This window comes from Silene latifolia, chromosome X (assembly GCF_048544455.1).
Source record: "Silene latifolia isolate original U9 population chromosome X, ASM4854445v1, whole genome shotgun sequence".
Classification (NCBI taxonomy): domain Eukaryota; kingdom Viridiplantae; phylum Streptophyta; class Magnoliopsida; order Caryophyllales; family Caryophyllaceae; genus Silene; species Silene latifolia.
Window position 1 is genome coordinate 300,568,286 of NC_133537.1, and position 14,869 is coordinate 300,583,154.

General features: G+C 39.4%; 2 non-coding genes across 2 annotated transcripts; both read left to right on the top strand.

The window, feature by feature from the left end:
• Positions 1–306: 306 nt before the first annotated feature.
• LOC141624425 (small nucleolar RNA R71) lies at positions 307–413 on the top strand. Its single transcript, XR_012534232.1, has one exon. It is a non-coding gene; the product is annotated as a small nucleolar RNA R71 (small nucleolar RNA).
• Positions 414–14,092: 13,679 nt separating this feature from the next.
• On the top strand, positions 14,093–14,199 carry LOC141624321 (small nucleolar RNA R71). Its single transcript, XR_012534127.1, has one exon. It is a non-coding gene; the product is annotated as a small nucleolar RNA R71 (small nucleolar RNA).
• The last annotated feature ends 670 nt before the right edge of the window (positions 14,200–14,869 follow it).

The window sequence follows — 14,869 nt, forward strand, 5'->3', positions numbered from 1 at the left end:
TTAGTAGAGGCCGCTATCGAGGCGGGCGGGATTAGGTGTTCGATCAAAAGAGCTTCCTAATACGTACCCTCACCCCTTACTCCAGATCTCTGTGAACATCCGTGTTCATTGGCATCCACGAGAGTCATTCTAGATATAGAATGCTAAGGGTAACGAGTTCTTGGTGTTCATGTCACTACTTTGTGTCTTGACATGGCACGAGGTATTCGAACGGTTTTCAATTTTCCACAATAAATTGGTGGCGACTCTACAAATGCAAAGCTTGCTCATTTTCTACCCGAGCGACCCCCGTGGGCCCGCGTCCACACCCATGATGTGGGCATTGTCTTTGAAACTCTTTGTACCTCTCCCAAGCTTCATATAAGCTCTCAAGAGCTTGTTAACGGAATCCGGTAATTTGGCTCCTTTAGGTTTGAGTTTTCTCCAGTGGAAAAACTTTTGATAGAAAGCAAGAGCCAATGTCTCCCAATTTGTGATTCCCATAGCGGTGTGATCAAGGCTATTAATCCATAGCTTTGCCTTGTTCTTGAAAGAGAAAAGGAAAAGTATTTCCTTTATTTTAGCTTGAGTGACGCCCGTTTGTCGAATCATGGAGCAATAATCGCAAAAGTTTTGCACATGCAAATTGGGATCCTTCAAAGGACTTCCCCCAAATTGCTTCCTCTCCACAAGGCTAATGAAAGCTGGCTTGATCTCGAATTCCGGCGCGGTAATTTGAGTAGTTGTAATACCGGCCGGAAGCATAGCCGCGGTGGGCTTTGAGTGATCGGAAAGTTTCACCATCTTTTTAGTAGGAGATGGTGGTGGTGGTAGTGGATATGATGAACTAGAAACCTCCTCTTCTTCAAGAGCTTTAAGATCGTATAAGTAAGACTTTCTAGTACTTTTAACTTGCATGGGAGAAGCGGTTTCTTTCACTTCTTTCCAAAGACGTCATCTTCTCCGAAAGGTTTTCTCGGGCTCGGAATCCGTTAAAAGCAAATCTCCACTACGAGAAGACCTGGGCATAAGACAACAATCTCTAGAAAATGATAAGTAACGGTCTCAAGGAAAAAGTGTTCCTTAAGACAAAAGAAAACAGGATAGAAACCGACAAATCTAAACGCAATAAAATCGTGCTCCCCGGCAACGGCGCCAAAATTTGATAGGCTATCGCACACCTATGCAAAGATAAATTCCCTAAACTCAAATAAATGTAGTAATATGGGTCGAACACAAAGAGAGGGCGATTGCGCTATGAAATGTTGTGAAAAGATTTCTATCAAGGTCGATTACGAATGGTTTGGTTTGTTGCTTAGTTTGTTGATTAGCAAATATAACGATGTAAACTATATGATAAAAGGAGTCTAGGGGAGTCGGGTCACACATGCAATTGTAAATATATATTCGTGCTAAACTCGGTAATAATAACATTGTCAATTGTTTAGGCTTAAAGACACCCACCTCACGATATTAGTGTCAACCATAGACCAGATCCTAGAGAAATTCTCGTTTATGACTAGGTTGTCCTACTACACATGCTTAGTCTAATCCGATTCCGTACCTCTCGACTTATAGAATGAATTAACAAAACTTAATCAATGAATAAGGCCTTTAAACAAGGATTAAACGTGACGATGCAAACATGTTATAGAAATAATTAGACAATATTATATCTACCTAATTTATCATTTTACATATATTAGTTATTGCATGGCTTCCCTATCCCTAGACTAAGGAAAATTAGCTACTCATGTTGAAATGTAAACTACAAATTATATTGTATGAAATACTAGACATGTTTATAGTATTGGTATAAACTAAGTGATGAATCATAACATGTAATAACAAACTATGCGATATAATAAAAGTACTAATGATAAAACTATATGATAATTAAAATAGAAATGTAAACTAATAAAATAGAATTAGAATTACCGAAATGGAAATGGAACTTGAATTAGAAACTTGCAAAGAAGAACATATGAGAACCAAAAGCTTGAATAAATAACCAAATGTTTGATAACCAAATGCTTAACAATATTAAAACTATAATGAAAACTAAGAGAGAATTTTGTGCTTAAGGCTAATAGAGAATGAAATAGTGTATGAAAGACGTATGAAAGATATCCCTAATGACGGATTAAGGCTCCTATTTATAGTAAAATAGGGGCAAAACATAAAGGTCCAACAAGGGGTCAACCCCGATCGGGGTTGCCAGCCCCGATCGGGGGCATGGGTTTCCGGCTATTCTTCTTTAATTCTTGCTTTAATGCTCCAAGCAATCCCATGCAACGTAATTAAGCCTTCTTAATAACCTGGTTAAATGTGATATTTAGAATCCAGAGAATATTCTAAGAATGCTTAATTGACTTGGTCTTTGGATTACTTTTTGGGCTTGACTTTATATGATCACTTGCATTTATCAATCCATTGCTCCATACTTTCTTCCTTGGGTTTGGAAACACATCTTCCATGGTCGTGCTTGGTCCATCTTGTTTTCACTTAGCTTAGTGAACTTGGTGCTTGCTAATGTGATAGGAAAAAGCCTCTAAATGCTTAGATTCCTACAAAATGCAACAAATACAAACAATACACCTAGAACACAAAATTAGCTCACAAATATACTAATTAAAGTATGATATGCAATCAAAACCGAGCTAAAATGAGGGGTAAAAGTATATATAAAATTAACACATAAAAAACGATCCATAAAGTTAAAAGGTGTGTGAGAGACCGAGGATAAAAAAGCCTCAGATAATTTGTTGAGAATTCTCATCACCTGCAGGGTGATTCTGACTTCCTAGAATAGGTCCGGTTCAATTATTCTTGGAGGGAGGAAGACTTCTATCTCCAGTTCCATCTTGTGCGCCAACGGTAATGCTGTGGCCATCATTGTTCCTTCTGTTAGTGATGTTATGAAGGGGAATTGGGATGGAGGTACGAATGTGTGGTGAGTTGATAGGATTTAGAGCGGGGAGAATATCGGGTGGTTCGTATTTTGGAAGGGTCGGAACAATGGTGGGGCGGCTAACCTTCTTATGAATGTTGCGAGAAACTTTGCACGCAAGAGGTTTTTTCTTTTATGAATCTTTTTTCGAATTTTTTGGAATAGATAAGCGAGGATTATGTTTTGTGATTAATGATAATGGTAGCGGAATAGTAGGGCTTGCAACTGCTGAATTTTTAGAAATTGATTGGGGGTGAAATTTTATTAAATTGATAGGCTCCACGATATTCTCCACAATATTCTCCACTAAAATAGAAGATTTCCTTACCCTAGGTTGCTCAAAAGAACGAATAATGAGATCTTCCAAATTATTGGAAACTTCCCTATTGACTGTCAAATTTTCATTCAAATTCGGGATATTTTGGCTGTTATTATTCTGATTTTCCGAATTAACGGAGATTTTGTTTAAGGATATAGGACTTTGAGGGGTTCCATGGTCCATCTCTGCATTAATGCCTATGGGATTTACCTGTAACTTGGACGGGCTAATAACTCGAACACCAACCTCCCTATTCTCCAGATTATTTTGGACTAAACTAGCATCCATTTCCTCAACCACAAGGGCATCAACACGTGACCCTGAAAGTTTGGTGCACGCTTCAGAACTTGGACTTGTTGGACCATCTGCGTTTTATCACCACCCACTTTGTCTGTGTCTTCTTTGTTCACTCTTCGTCTAGTCAGTTTCTTAACATGCATCCATGATTCATAAGCATCATTAGGTTTTTCACTATCAATTGGCTCATTGAGATTAATAGTTTGATTCATCTCTGTATACAAAATCCTAGGCCCTTGTTCAGTAAATAGGGGGCATTTAGCATCAACATGTCCAAGTTTACCACACTTGTAGCAAATTTGGCATAAACCCTCATAGTGAATAATCCAAACCTTCCAATTCAGTCGAAACTTTGAGAGAAGCTATTTGGTAAGATCCACCTCAACACTCATCCTAATGAACTTTGCGTTGGTTTGTCAATGCGAATAACTTTGCCAACCTTACTACCAATTTTACGTAAAATGTCTTCATGGTAGTATTCGACCGAAAGTTAAGGGATACGGATTCATGTCCTCAAGTGACGAATGGGTTCATCAGTGCCAATGAAATTAGGTACCCACTTACGAATCGTAAGGTAATGATCGCCTATCGTCCATGGCCCTTGAGTCAACACAAAATCATAATCCTCTTTGTTGGTAAACCTAGCCACATAGTAAGAGCATCCAACATCGGTGAGTATAAGTCCTCCTTTAATTGACCATTTCCTCTTAATTTGTCGCAAAAGCGAGAAATACCCTATATTTTTGTCAAACATTTCGATAATAAGGGAATCTTTCCAATGACTATGAATTCTCATTTTCTCCTCCTTCATCAAAAGAATGGTGGGGCAGGCAGGGTACTTAGCATGGCCTTTATCTTCCACATCGTCATCAGAAACATCGTTATAAATGGCATTGTTCAAGGCAATATAGTCAGTGCCTTGATTGATTGCAAAAGAAGGGGAACTTCCATGATTAAGTGAATCCTTGTACGAGATTCGATTCATAGGGGGATAAGTAGCATTCCTCATAATATTTTCAGGAACCACAGATTGATCCCAGAAAAGACTATCCTCCAAAGAGTTAGCCTCTTCTGATTGTTGCATCTTGCATTTCTTCGTGGAACGATTGAGTTGATCATTTTCAGGGGAAGAAGGGAAATTTTCAGAAGAGACCATTTTTTTTTCCTTCAATGAGAATTGTGTACGGATTGAAATTGTAATGTAAAATTGAAAAGATTGAGACTAAGATTATAGGAATTGGAGCTAAAAAATTAAGCTATGTAGGGAGATTAACACTTATCAATTCTGTGTTAAATACTTTACATAATTATTGGGCTTCTATTTTCTTGATTCCAAAGGGTATCATCAAAAAGATTGAGGCAGTTAGTAGGAATTTCCTATGAGATGGAGGCTCTGAATATCATCGGGCTCCTTTGGTGTAATGGCATAAAGTATGTTGTAGTAAGAAGGAAGGTGGTTTGCGAATCAAAGAAGCGGGGGTTGGAATCTTGCAACAGTGGGGAAACTGGTGAACTAGATTTACACAAAAGCTGATAGAGTGTGGGTCGGTGCAGTGGATAGATCATGTGTATTTGAAGGGCAATGACTGGAATTCATATCATCCTCCTCTTGATTCTAATTGGAATTAGAGAAACATACACTACGCCGAATCTGGCAATCAATAAGGAGCGTATCACAACGGTTTAATGCATCTAATAACGACACTTAGATTACCGTTTTCCAAATATTGACGAAAACCTAGACCGCGATAATGAGAATAGCGGTTTCCCATGAAAACCGTTGTTATTATAATGTGACAACGGCTACTTAACAAACCGTTATCAAAAACGTTTTAACGGTTTCCAAAAGCTCGTTATAAAATCACTCTTATCAACGGTCGTTAGACAACCGTTACCAGTTTAAGAAAACGACATTTCGAAAACCGTTACTAAATTAACACCAGCAACGATTTGTGGTTCCCGTTGTTATGTTATAGATACGGGTTTCTTGTAACCGTTATCATTTTTAATTATGAAAGAACGGTTTTTCAATTCAAGCGTTGTCACTATTTGATTAGATTTCTCAGTTTGACCACTGGTCGGACTAAGTCTTTTCGGTAACTTGTCGTTAGGAGCACCTAGACCAAAACACAATTTATAGCTTCACAAACAACTCTACAATTAGTAAAGAGGCAAGTAAAGGTCGGATCCCAAGGGACGGGAATTGAGATGAGATTTCTATTGAGACTAGTGGTGTCTTAGGGGTGTCACAATTGGGGTTGATGTAGAAGGTCACTAAACTAAATAGCAATGAAAGTAAACCAGCAAGATGAATTAAAAAGGGTTGTAAACAATTGATAAAAAGCACTAGGGTGTCATGGGGTCATAGGGGATTCATGGGAATTGATCATACAAACATTTTCTCAAATTATAAGCAAGCAATTATTGTTATGATGGATTGAGTTGGTTTATATCTTACAATCCTAGGAAAGTTTTGGTCCCGGAGCCGAATCGATTAGATTGTACAACACCTACAAGTCGACTTAGTCTTCCCTACTCAACAACATGCACGGTCTAATGAGACTCGAGTTGGTTCATGTCTTACAAGTCTCATTGAAAAGATAGGTGATGGGTAAAAAAAATGCAAGGATTCATAGGCTCGCATTTCATCAAACATAACATGTGCATGAGTTGAGATCAAAACAAGCAAGCAAATAAACCATGAAAGCATATTAATTTAAGCATGAATCATTCCCCATGTTGGTTTCCCCTAATTACCCATTAACCCTAGCTAAGTGACTATTCACTCATTATCATGTTGAACATGTTAGCAAGGTTGTCAATCATACCAACAAAGTGAAACATGATGAATAAATGAAAGTAATTAGCAATAATTAAAAAGGGATTAAGAGAATTATACCTACTAATGATTCCAATAATAAAGCAAAGAATAAAAGAAGTACTTGATGCTTGATTGAGAGGTTGTCAATCTCCCAATAATAACCCAAATAATCTTCAATTACCCAAAATAAAGGATGAACAAAAGAGAGATTAAGGAAATAAAACTTGTATTAAAACTTGATTAATTGTTGATTACAATATTAAAGAGAGATTTGATTGATATTAACTATACTAAAGATTGCTAAGAAGAACATGCTCTTCTAATTAGACTAATGGGGTATTTATAGTGGGGATTAGGTGTAGGAATTAGGGTTAACTAAGGGCTTAAATGACGATTAAGTCCCTACTTAAGGAAACGCCGGTATTTTTGGAAGGATGGGCATCTTTCTTGAAGCTTGAAGAAACAGTTGTCTTTGCCTTGGAATCCGTGCGTCTTAGGCTCGGGACGGCCGGATTCGAGGGTCTCTGCCCGGGCGTCTTTGGGAGAAGACGGGCGTCTTCTGAAGCTGCTGCCCGGGCGTCTTGTGGAGAAGACGCTCGGGTTGTGGTGGTGGAGGACGGGCGTCTTCAGGACAATCCGCACGGATTGCTGGACAGTCTCATTTCTTCTTCTTTTCTTCCCTTCTCTTCATAAAATTCTTGGGGATTTCCTCGGGGATGCAAGGATCTTTTCTCATCATTGCCCATCTACTATAGTATGTACAAAGGCCTTCTAATCTTGTCTCTCCTTGATGCTTGGTCATTGAATTCAATCAATTTAGTCTCGTTTTGCCATGAAAATGCAAGGTTTGCACTCCTTTCCTACCAAGGGATCAAAACCTCAAAGAATATGCAAAACAAAGAACTAAAGACAATAAATGACCCAGATATGCACTAAAAAAGCATGGAAACAAGGCTAATTCGGGGACTAAATATGCTCTAATTATGGTCACATCAAATATCCCCAAACCGAACCTTTGCTCGTCCCGAGTAAAGTGGTGACAAAGACTAGGACCATTATTTAAACTAACCTAATAACATAGCCGATATGAGACAATTAGCGGGTCTCACTCCGTCCCTTCAACTTACAACAAGACAACCATGAGGTAGGATGCCTTCTTGCAAGGCAAGGTGGGTCTTGTCAAAATGGCGACACATCCAAACATTAAAGCACACAAAATCAAATAATGGATGCATCTACAAAAGAATAGCCACTTTCCTCATCTAAGTGGCGGAAATTATCTATAAGGGAAGCAATTCAAGGGTACACACTCCTTCATAGATGTAATTTGTTCAAACTACTAAGCCTAGAAGGATACCAATAAATCACCTCCAAATTGTGTCAAGCTAGGGTACCTTTGTCCTCAATCGTTAAATGCTTTTGTCAAGAGTAGACTCCCTATGGTGTTAGAAACACTGGAGGATCGCGGAATTCCCCCTCTTGCCTAGACAATAAGAAGGGACGTCCCCTCTCTACCATGCACAAAAATGGATACGATGGATAAAGGGATCAATAGAATTTGAGTTTCACTTTGGGAGTTTTGCTTTGTTGTTGTTTTTCCCCCCAATTTCTTGTGGCATTTGACATTTGAGAACACTTTCTTGCCATTTCTTTTTTATTTTTGGCATTTCAACGCTTGACAACTTTCAACTTTTCTTTGCATTTTTTTTGAACATTTTCAAAGTCACCCCATATGTAGTGAGGGTGGCTTATATTTGAAGCTTTAGGAGTTCTATTTTTGCTCCTCTTTTCATTTGATGCATTTTTTTTTTTGCAAACTTTCTTTCACTTTTCATTTCATTGAACTCAAATTGATTTCTTTTTGTGCCCATTCCCTTTTGTTGACAAAAATGTGGTAGAACATGGATGGATGTATGGATGGATGGATGCATGGTTTCAAGGGTCACCATGGAATAAACGGTAGCCAAAGAGTTAGCACACCACAAGGTACTCTTGACTAGGCCTTAATCCATGGGTTAAAGGATATTAGCATGACACATCCTAGGGTGTTTTACAAGTATTCTAACAAGTAAAGTCTTAAGAAGAAAAAGCATCTACTAGGGCCTATATACACTTGTCGAGCTTCCCAAAAAGACGGTTTCACAAAATTTTTCTAACATGCAAACTACATGCCATGATGCAACTAACATATAAACATCCTAATGCGAATGATTCTACCAACTAATATGACATATACACTAAATGCAAGTCCTAAGTTCACATTGTTGTACCGCATCAATCAAAATAAAGCCACATATTCATTAACATAAAGAGGAAAAAGGAGATTGGAAAGATCATACCATGCGGTCTTCAATATCCTCATGTCTCGGATGTGGCGTAGTCGATCAATGTGAACAAGGGTAAAACAAACAAACACAATATATACAACGATATAAACATGACTACGCTACAAAGGAAATGAACTTGTTTTTGGTTTTCCAATTTTTCAAATTTTTATGGTTTTTTCGAAATTTTTCAAATTTTTGGATTTTTGAATAAAAGTTAAGTTAGAATTCCCCATCCCCACACTAATATGGGCATTGTCCTCAATGGCCAAAATGATGGGAAATCATGCAAGCATGATGCATGAATTCTACACTAAATGCAAGCTACACTAATCTACACTACATGATGCATGGGTTTTTGTTTATGACGGAGAGGATAATTTAGATTACCTCCCGTTGTGTATGCATGTACTTCCCCAAACCGAGTTAGACATTATTTCTAATGTCCTAAGGTTGGGTGTAGTTCATGCACACACGATGCAATGTATGAAACTAAATTTGTCATTTTGGATTTTCAAAAGTGGGAACAATAAAATAAGAACACCTCAATGGGGCCGAGGTGTTAGTCCTCTATGTTGCTAGGACTACTCCAACCATGATCAAGATAAATAAATAAAACAAAGAGAGAAATAGACAAACCTCAAGAGGGTAGGAGCCTCCAAAGCTTGCTAATCTTCCATCATATCATCACTATCATCATCTTCCTCAATAGAAGTGGACTCATCACCACTTCCCTCTTCACTTTCTTGTTCACTTTGTTCATCATCCTCTTCTTCTTCTTCACTAGCCTCTTCATCAATGCCATCAACAACCGCATCACCGACAACCTCATCATCACCCGGAATCTCACCCCTAGATGCACTCGGAAAGAAGACTTCCCTATCCGCCCAACTAGGCAAAGGACATGAAGGATCAAGTAGTCCTTTCCTAGCTAAGTGAAGGAGGGGCGGATATTGGGCTAAGTAAGCATCTTCCCGATCCTTAAAAGCTTGCTTGTGCATCTCTTGCATAAGAAGAGTCATATAATCTTTGCTTGCTTCAACACCTTCGGGTTTGAACTCTTGGTACTTGAAAGGATAGGGTGGTGTGACAATGGAAGAGGAGGGCATTTCAATTTCATCCCTTTGTTGTCGGATAATGTATTCGGCCTCTTTTGAGAGGGGAAGGAGATAGTTGGTCCGATGGACACTTAAACGACAAATCTTCGAAGGCAAAGTAAAAGATCTAGCCTCACTAGTGAGCCATCCATACTTGGTGTCAAGAGGGTTATGAGAGACCCACTTGTATTTGTTTATCATAGCATCAATATCAATGAGATGACCACCCTTTTTCGCCATATACTTGCTATCCTTGTTGAAGTTCGGATCAAAGTATTTAGCCAAAAGAGTGACTAGACCTCCATTCACAATAACGGTAGTGCCTTGCTTCCCACAATCAACATTTAGCCATCTATCCACCAAAAGCCTTAGAGAGTTGAAAGGCTTGGTGAATTCCCTTCCAATGTTTAAGGCCGACTCAAGAAGAACAAAATCGAGCTTGGTAAAGTGGTTGGTGTCTTTTCTTGCAATGATGGTGTTCCCTATGATCTTGTGCCACACTCTAATGCCCGGATGGTGGATTAATAGAGCGCGACTAGCATGATAGTTCTCAAATTTCCTTCCGGAAATCGCCTCCCAAAGAGGAGCGGGGTCATACTTGCCAACATTCTTGAAATAACTATGTGAATCATCAAGACCCAAAGCTTTACTCATTTCCTCAAAGGAGATGCGCCTAGTAACATTAGCTAGGCGGAACTCGATGTTTTCCATGGTCTCTACCATTGTAACTTTCAAAGAACTCAAGAATTCTAAGGTAAGGGAGGGGTATGTCAATTCTTTTGTTGCAAACAATTTTTCCAACCCCATGGCTTTAAAGAAGGCTCTAGTTTTCTCAAGGATACCCAACTTATTCAAGGCATCTTCACAAATAAACTTGGTGGATAGAAAGGATTTTCTAGCATACTTGGCAAAAGTTTCCCTATGGGATTTGGAAATGAAAATTTCCTCCGGATAGTTCGAAAGTTGAGCAATTTCCGGAGTAGTAGAAGTTGTTGCTTCCAAGGGGGGTTGTTGTTGTTGGACTTCCAAGTTTGAGCTAGCTACCGCCATAGCCAATGAGGCTTTCTTTGCTTGAAGGCTCTTTTGCCTTGTTGATAGTGTCTTTGCCTTTGGTGCCTTTGTTGCTCCTTTTGTCCTTGCCATTGATGCTTGAACCAAGAAAAGAGTGAAAATCTTCAATTTCCAAGTGTACCCAAATCGATTTTAAGATGAAAGGCTTTGCCTTTATAAATTCAAAAATCGACTCAAAGGTTGAAGATTTGTTGCTTGGTTTGATTTTTGTTGAAAGAGGAGTGATTAATTTTTGTTAAAAGGATGTTTTGATTTGATTTTGATGAATGTGGTTGAGGAAATCTTGTTTTTGTGATGGAGAGGATGAGGGTTTTGAGTTTTGGGGTTTATGGGTAGTGTTTTGAATGAAGGAATGAAGAAATGAATGTGGGAGGGGGTTTATGAAAGACCCGAAAAATTTGAAATGCAGGGGGAAGATGGGCGGCTTTCCTTCGGGACGCCCGAATTCTGTCTGTTCTGGGTTGGGAAATTCTCGCCTAAAGACGGGCGGCTTCCAGCAAAGACGCTCGGATTGTTCAGCTGCGGGACGGGCGTCTTTCACTAAAGACGGGCGGATTTCTTTCCAGGGATTTTTCTTGTTTTTCTCAGCCAAAAAGACGGGCGTCTTCCCTTGAAGGACGAGCGTCTTTCTGAGGACGGGCGGATTCTTTTGCAGGACGCCCAGATTTATTAACAGTCCCAAAATTTCAAAAATTCAGCTCATGAAGGACGGGCGGATTCGGACCAAGACGCCCGGGTTGCCTGAAGACGGGCGGATTCTCTTGAAAACGCTCGGATTCTTCCCCTTTTACCCGGATTCAGTTCCATCCGTGTACATGCATATCCCGTGTCATTTTTCATTCTTCAAAATCCCATGTTCTTCATTGTGGGGCACTACTAAGGCATGAATAGCCTAGGCAATTGCTATCCCCACACTAAGCTAAAGCACTACACATCAATTGAAATCATTAGTCCCTCCCTCACTTCTCTCAAAAATGATAATTATTTTGATCAAGGCACAAAAATCCAAAAATGACAAAAATGCAATATAAGAATTAAAATGCGAGTTAGGGAGTTAAAAATATTTACAAATGGTGGTTTAGGGAGGACTCCACCAAACTCTCATCCTTAGTGAGATGTTATGGGGGCATGTCCAAGGTGTTGTTGATGTTGCTCAACACCTTGAAGAAGTAATCAAAATCTTGTTCATTGTCATGATAAAGATCTTCGATAGATCTTTGCCCTTGTTGTCGGTCTTGATCGATAGCATTACCAATATAGGGATTGAAAATCCCTTCAAACTCATCGTCCCAAAGACCACACACTTCATCTACTTGATCACTAAAGATCTCTTGAGTTGATAGAGACAACTCTCCCATTTTCTTTTCTTGGCCAATGAGGCCATCTTCTTCATTGCTTGACTTTGGTGAGCTTTTCAAGCTCTCTTTGTCACAATTTACTTGCTCTTTGAATGGAGCATCTTCAATTTTCTTCTTCCATTGGAGTTCCGACTTCTTCCTATCATCCTTCCGGCTATAATGATCAATCATAAAACATGGTTCATGTAAACGGGGAGCTCTCATAGTCTTGTCAAGATTGAAAGTTATGCTCTCATCTCCCACTTCTAGAGTGAGCTCTCCATGTTTCACATCAATCACCGCACCCGCGGTGTGTAAGAAAGGTCTTCCTAGAATGATTGGAATGTTGGAATCTTCTTCCATATCAACAATGACAAAGTCCACCGGGATGAAAAATTTCCCAATTCGCACGGGAACATCTTCCCATATCCCTAATGGTGTCTTCGTCGATCTATCGGCCATTTGGAGTGTGATATTGGTGCATTTAAGCTCTCCCATCCCCAACCTTTTACTCACCGAGTACGGCATAACACTCACACTAGCCCCTAGATCACATAAGGCTTTGTTGATCGTGGTGTCGCCAATGGTACACGGTATTGAGAAGCTTCCCGGATCCTTGAGTTTTTGAGGTGAACTCCCTTGAAGTATTGCACTACTCACCTTAGTGAAGGCGATAGTCTCAAGCTTCTGGATCGACTTCTTCTTTGTGAGGATGTCTTTCATGTATTTCGCATAGGCCGGCACGTGATTGATTAATTCCGTGAAAGGAATTGAGACTTCCAAATTCTTCACAATTTCCATAAATTTTCCAAGTTGGTCATCAAATTTGGGCTTGGCTTGACGACTTGGAAAAGGAAGTCTAATCACAATGGGCTCCTTCTCCTTGACCTTGTCTTCATTTTTCTTTGAAATTTCTTCTTTTGATGGTTCTCCATCCTTGGAGTTTTGCACAATTTCTTCCTTGTCACTAGCTTCCACAACTTCATCCTCAACTTGCTTCTTCGGTGCTTCATACCTTGTACCACTTCTCAAGTGAATGGCACTAACCGTTTCATGTCTTGGGGGATTACTTTGAGGTGATAATTGCCCCTTTTTTCTTTGTGAGCTTGAAGATGCTAGTTGAGTCAATTGGGTTTCCAACATTTTGGTGTGAGCTAGGATGTTGTTGATGGTGGTTTCCTTTGCTTGACTATCCTTTTGCATTTGAGTGAAAAATTCTTGTTGATTCTTTTGCATTTGAAGGACTGCTTTTTGAACATCAAAACCTTGGTCATTTTGTTGATTGTATGGAGGTTGATTTTGGTAGCCTTGGTTTTGGTTGTAAAAGGGTCTTTGATTTTGGTTTCTCATGGGAGGTGGGGTGTATGTTGTTTGAGGGTTTTGAACATTTTGGCTTTTGTATGAGAGATTTGGATGGAATTTGGTGTTTTCATTGTAATAGTTAGAATAAGGGGTACCATTCTTGTATGCTTGGAAAGCATTCACTTGTTCATTTATTCCCCTACATTCACTTTGGTCATGTCCCAAAGTTCCACAATTCTCACATATCCCACTTGGGATTAATGAAGATGCCGTCATGGCATTAACATGATGCTTTGGTGATTTTGAGGCTTCTTCAAGTCTAGCCATAACCTTTTCAAACTTCAAATTGATGGTATCAATGTGAGCACTAAGTTGAGCACCCAATTGAGTAATGGAGTCCACTTCATGCTTTCCTCCTCTAGTAGCCTTGCGAGGTCTACTATATTGTGAGTTATGGACCGCCATTTCCTCAATTTTGTTCCAAGTTTGATTGTCATCAACTTCGGTGAACATTCCATTTGATCCCATGTTGAGAATGTTCCTTGAATCTTCATAAAGACCATTCCAAAATTGTTGTACCAAGAACCACTCGCTAAGTCCATGGTGAGGACATGAGCGACAAATTCCTTTGAACCACTCCCAAGCTTCATACAAAGATTCTTCATCCCTTTGCTTAAAACCCGTAATTTGAGATCTTAGCATGTTAGTCTTTTCCGGTGGATAGAATTTTTTGTAGAAAGCTAGAGCCAACTTCTTCCAAGAATCAATTCCGAGAGTGGCCTTATCAAGGCCCTTCAACCATTGTTTCGCGGTGCCAATTAGAGAAAAAGGAAATAAGACCCATCGAATTTGGTCTTGAGTTACACCGGTTTGAGAAATCGCATCACAATAGTCACAAAAGGTCTCCATATGAGAATGAGGGTCTTCACTAGGCATCCTCCCAAATTGGCTTCTTTCGACTAATTGGATAAATGCGGATTTGGCAATGACATTTCCGGTTAGATGTTATGGTGTGGGAGTACCATTGGGTAGGTTCTCCTCGGTGGGTACGGAATGTGATGAAAACTTAGGCATTATGGGTTGGTTTTGTGTTGTATTTTGTGATGGGTTCTCCTCACCTTCTCTTGCAAAAGGGTTGATGAACTCAATAGTTGGTTGAATGTCTACAACCTCACCAATACCTCTCAAATTTCTCCTAGCAAGTCTTCTATTGTTTGTCAAAGTTCTTTCAATTTCACGATCAAAAGGTAACAAGTCACCTTGTGACCTTCTAGACATGCAAAATATCAAACAACTCGAAAATAATTAGAACAAACCTTGAGGAGTTTTACTTCCCCAAGGCAAAGAAAGACATAACTAATAACAATATAAG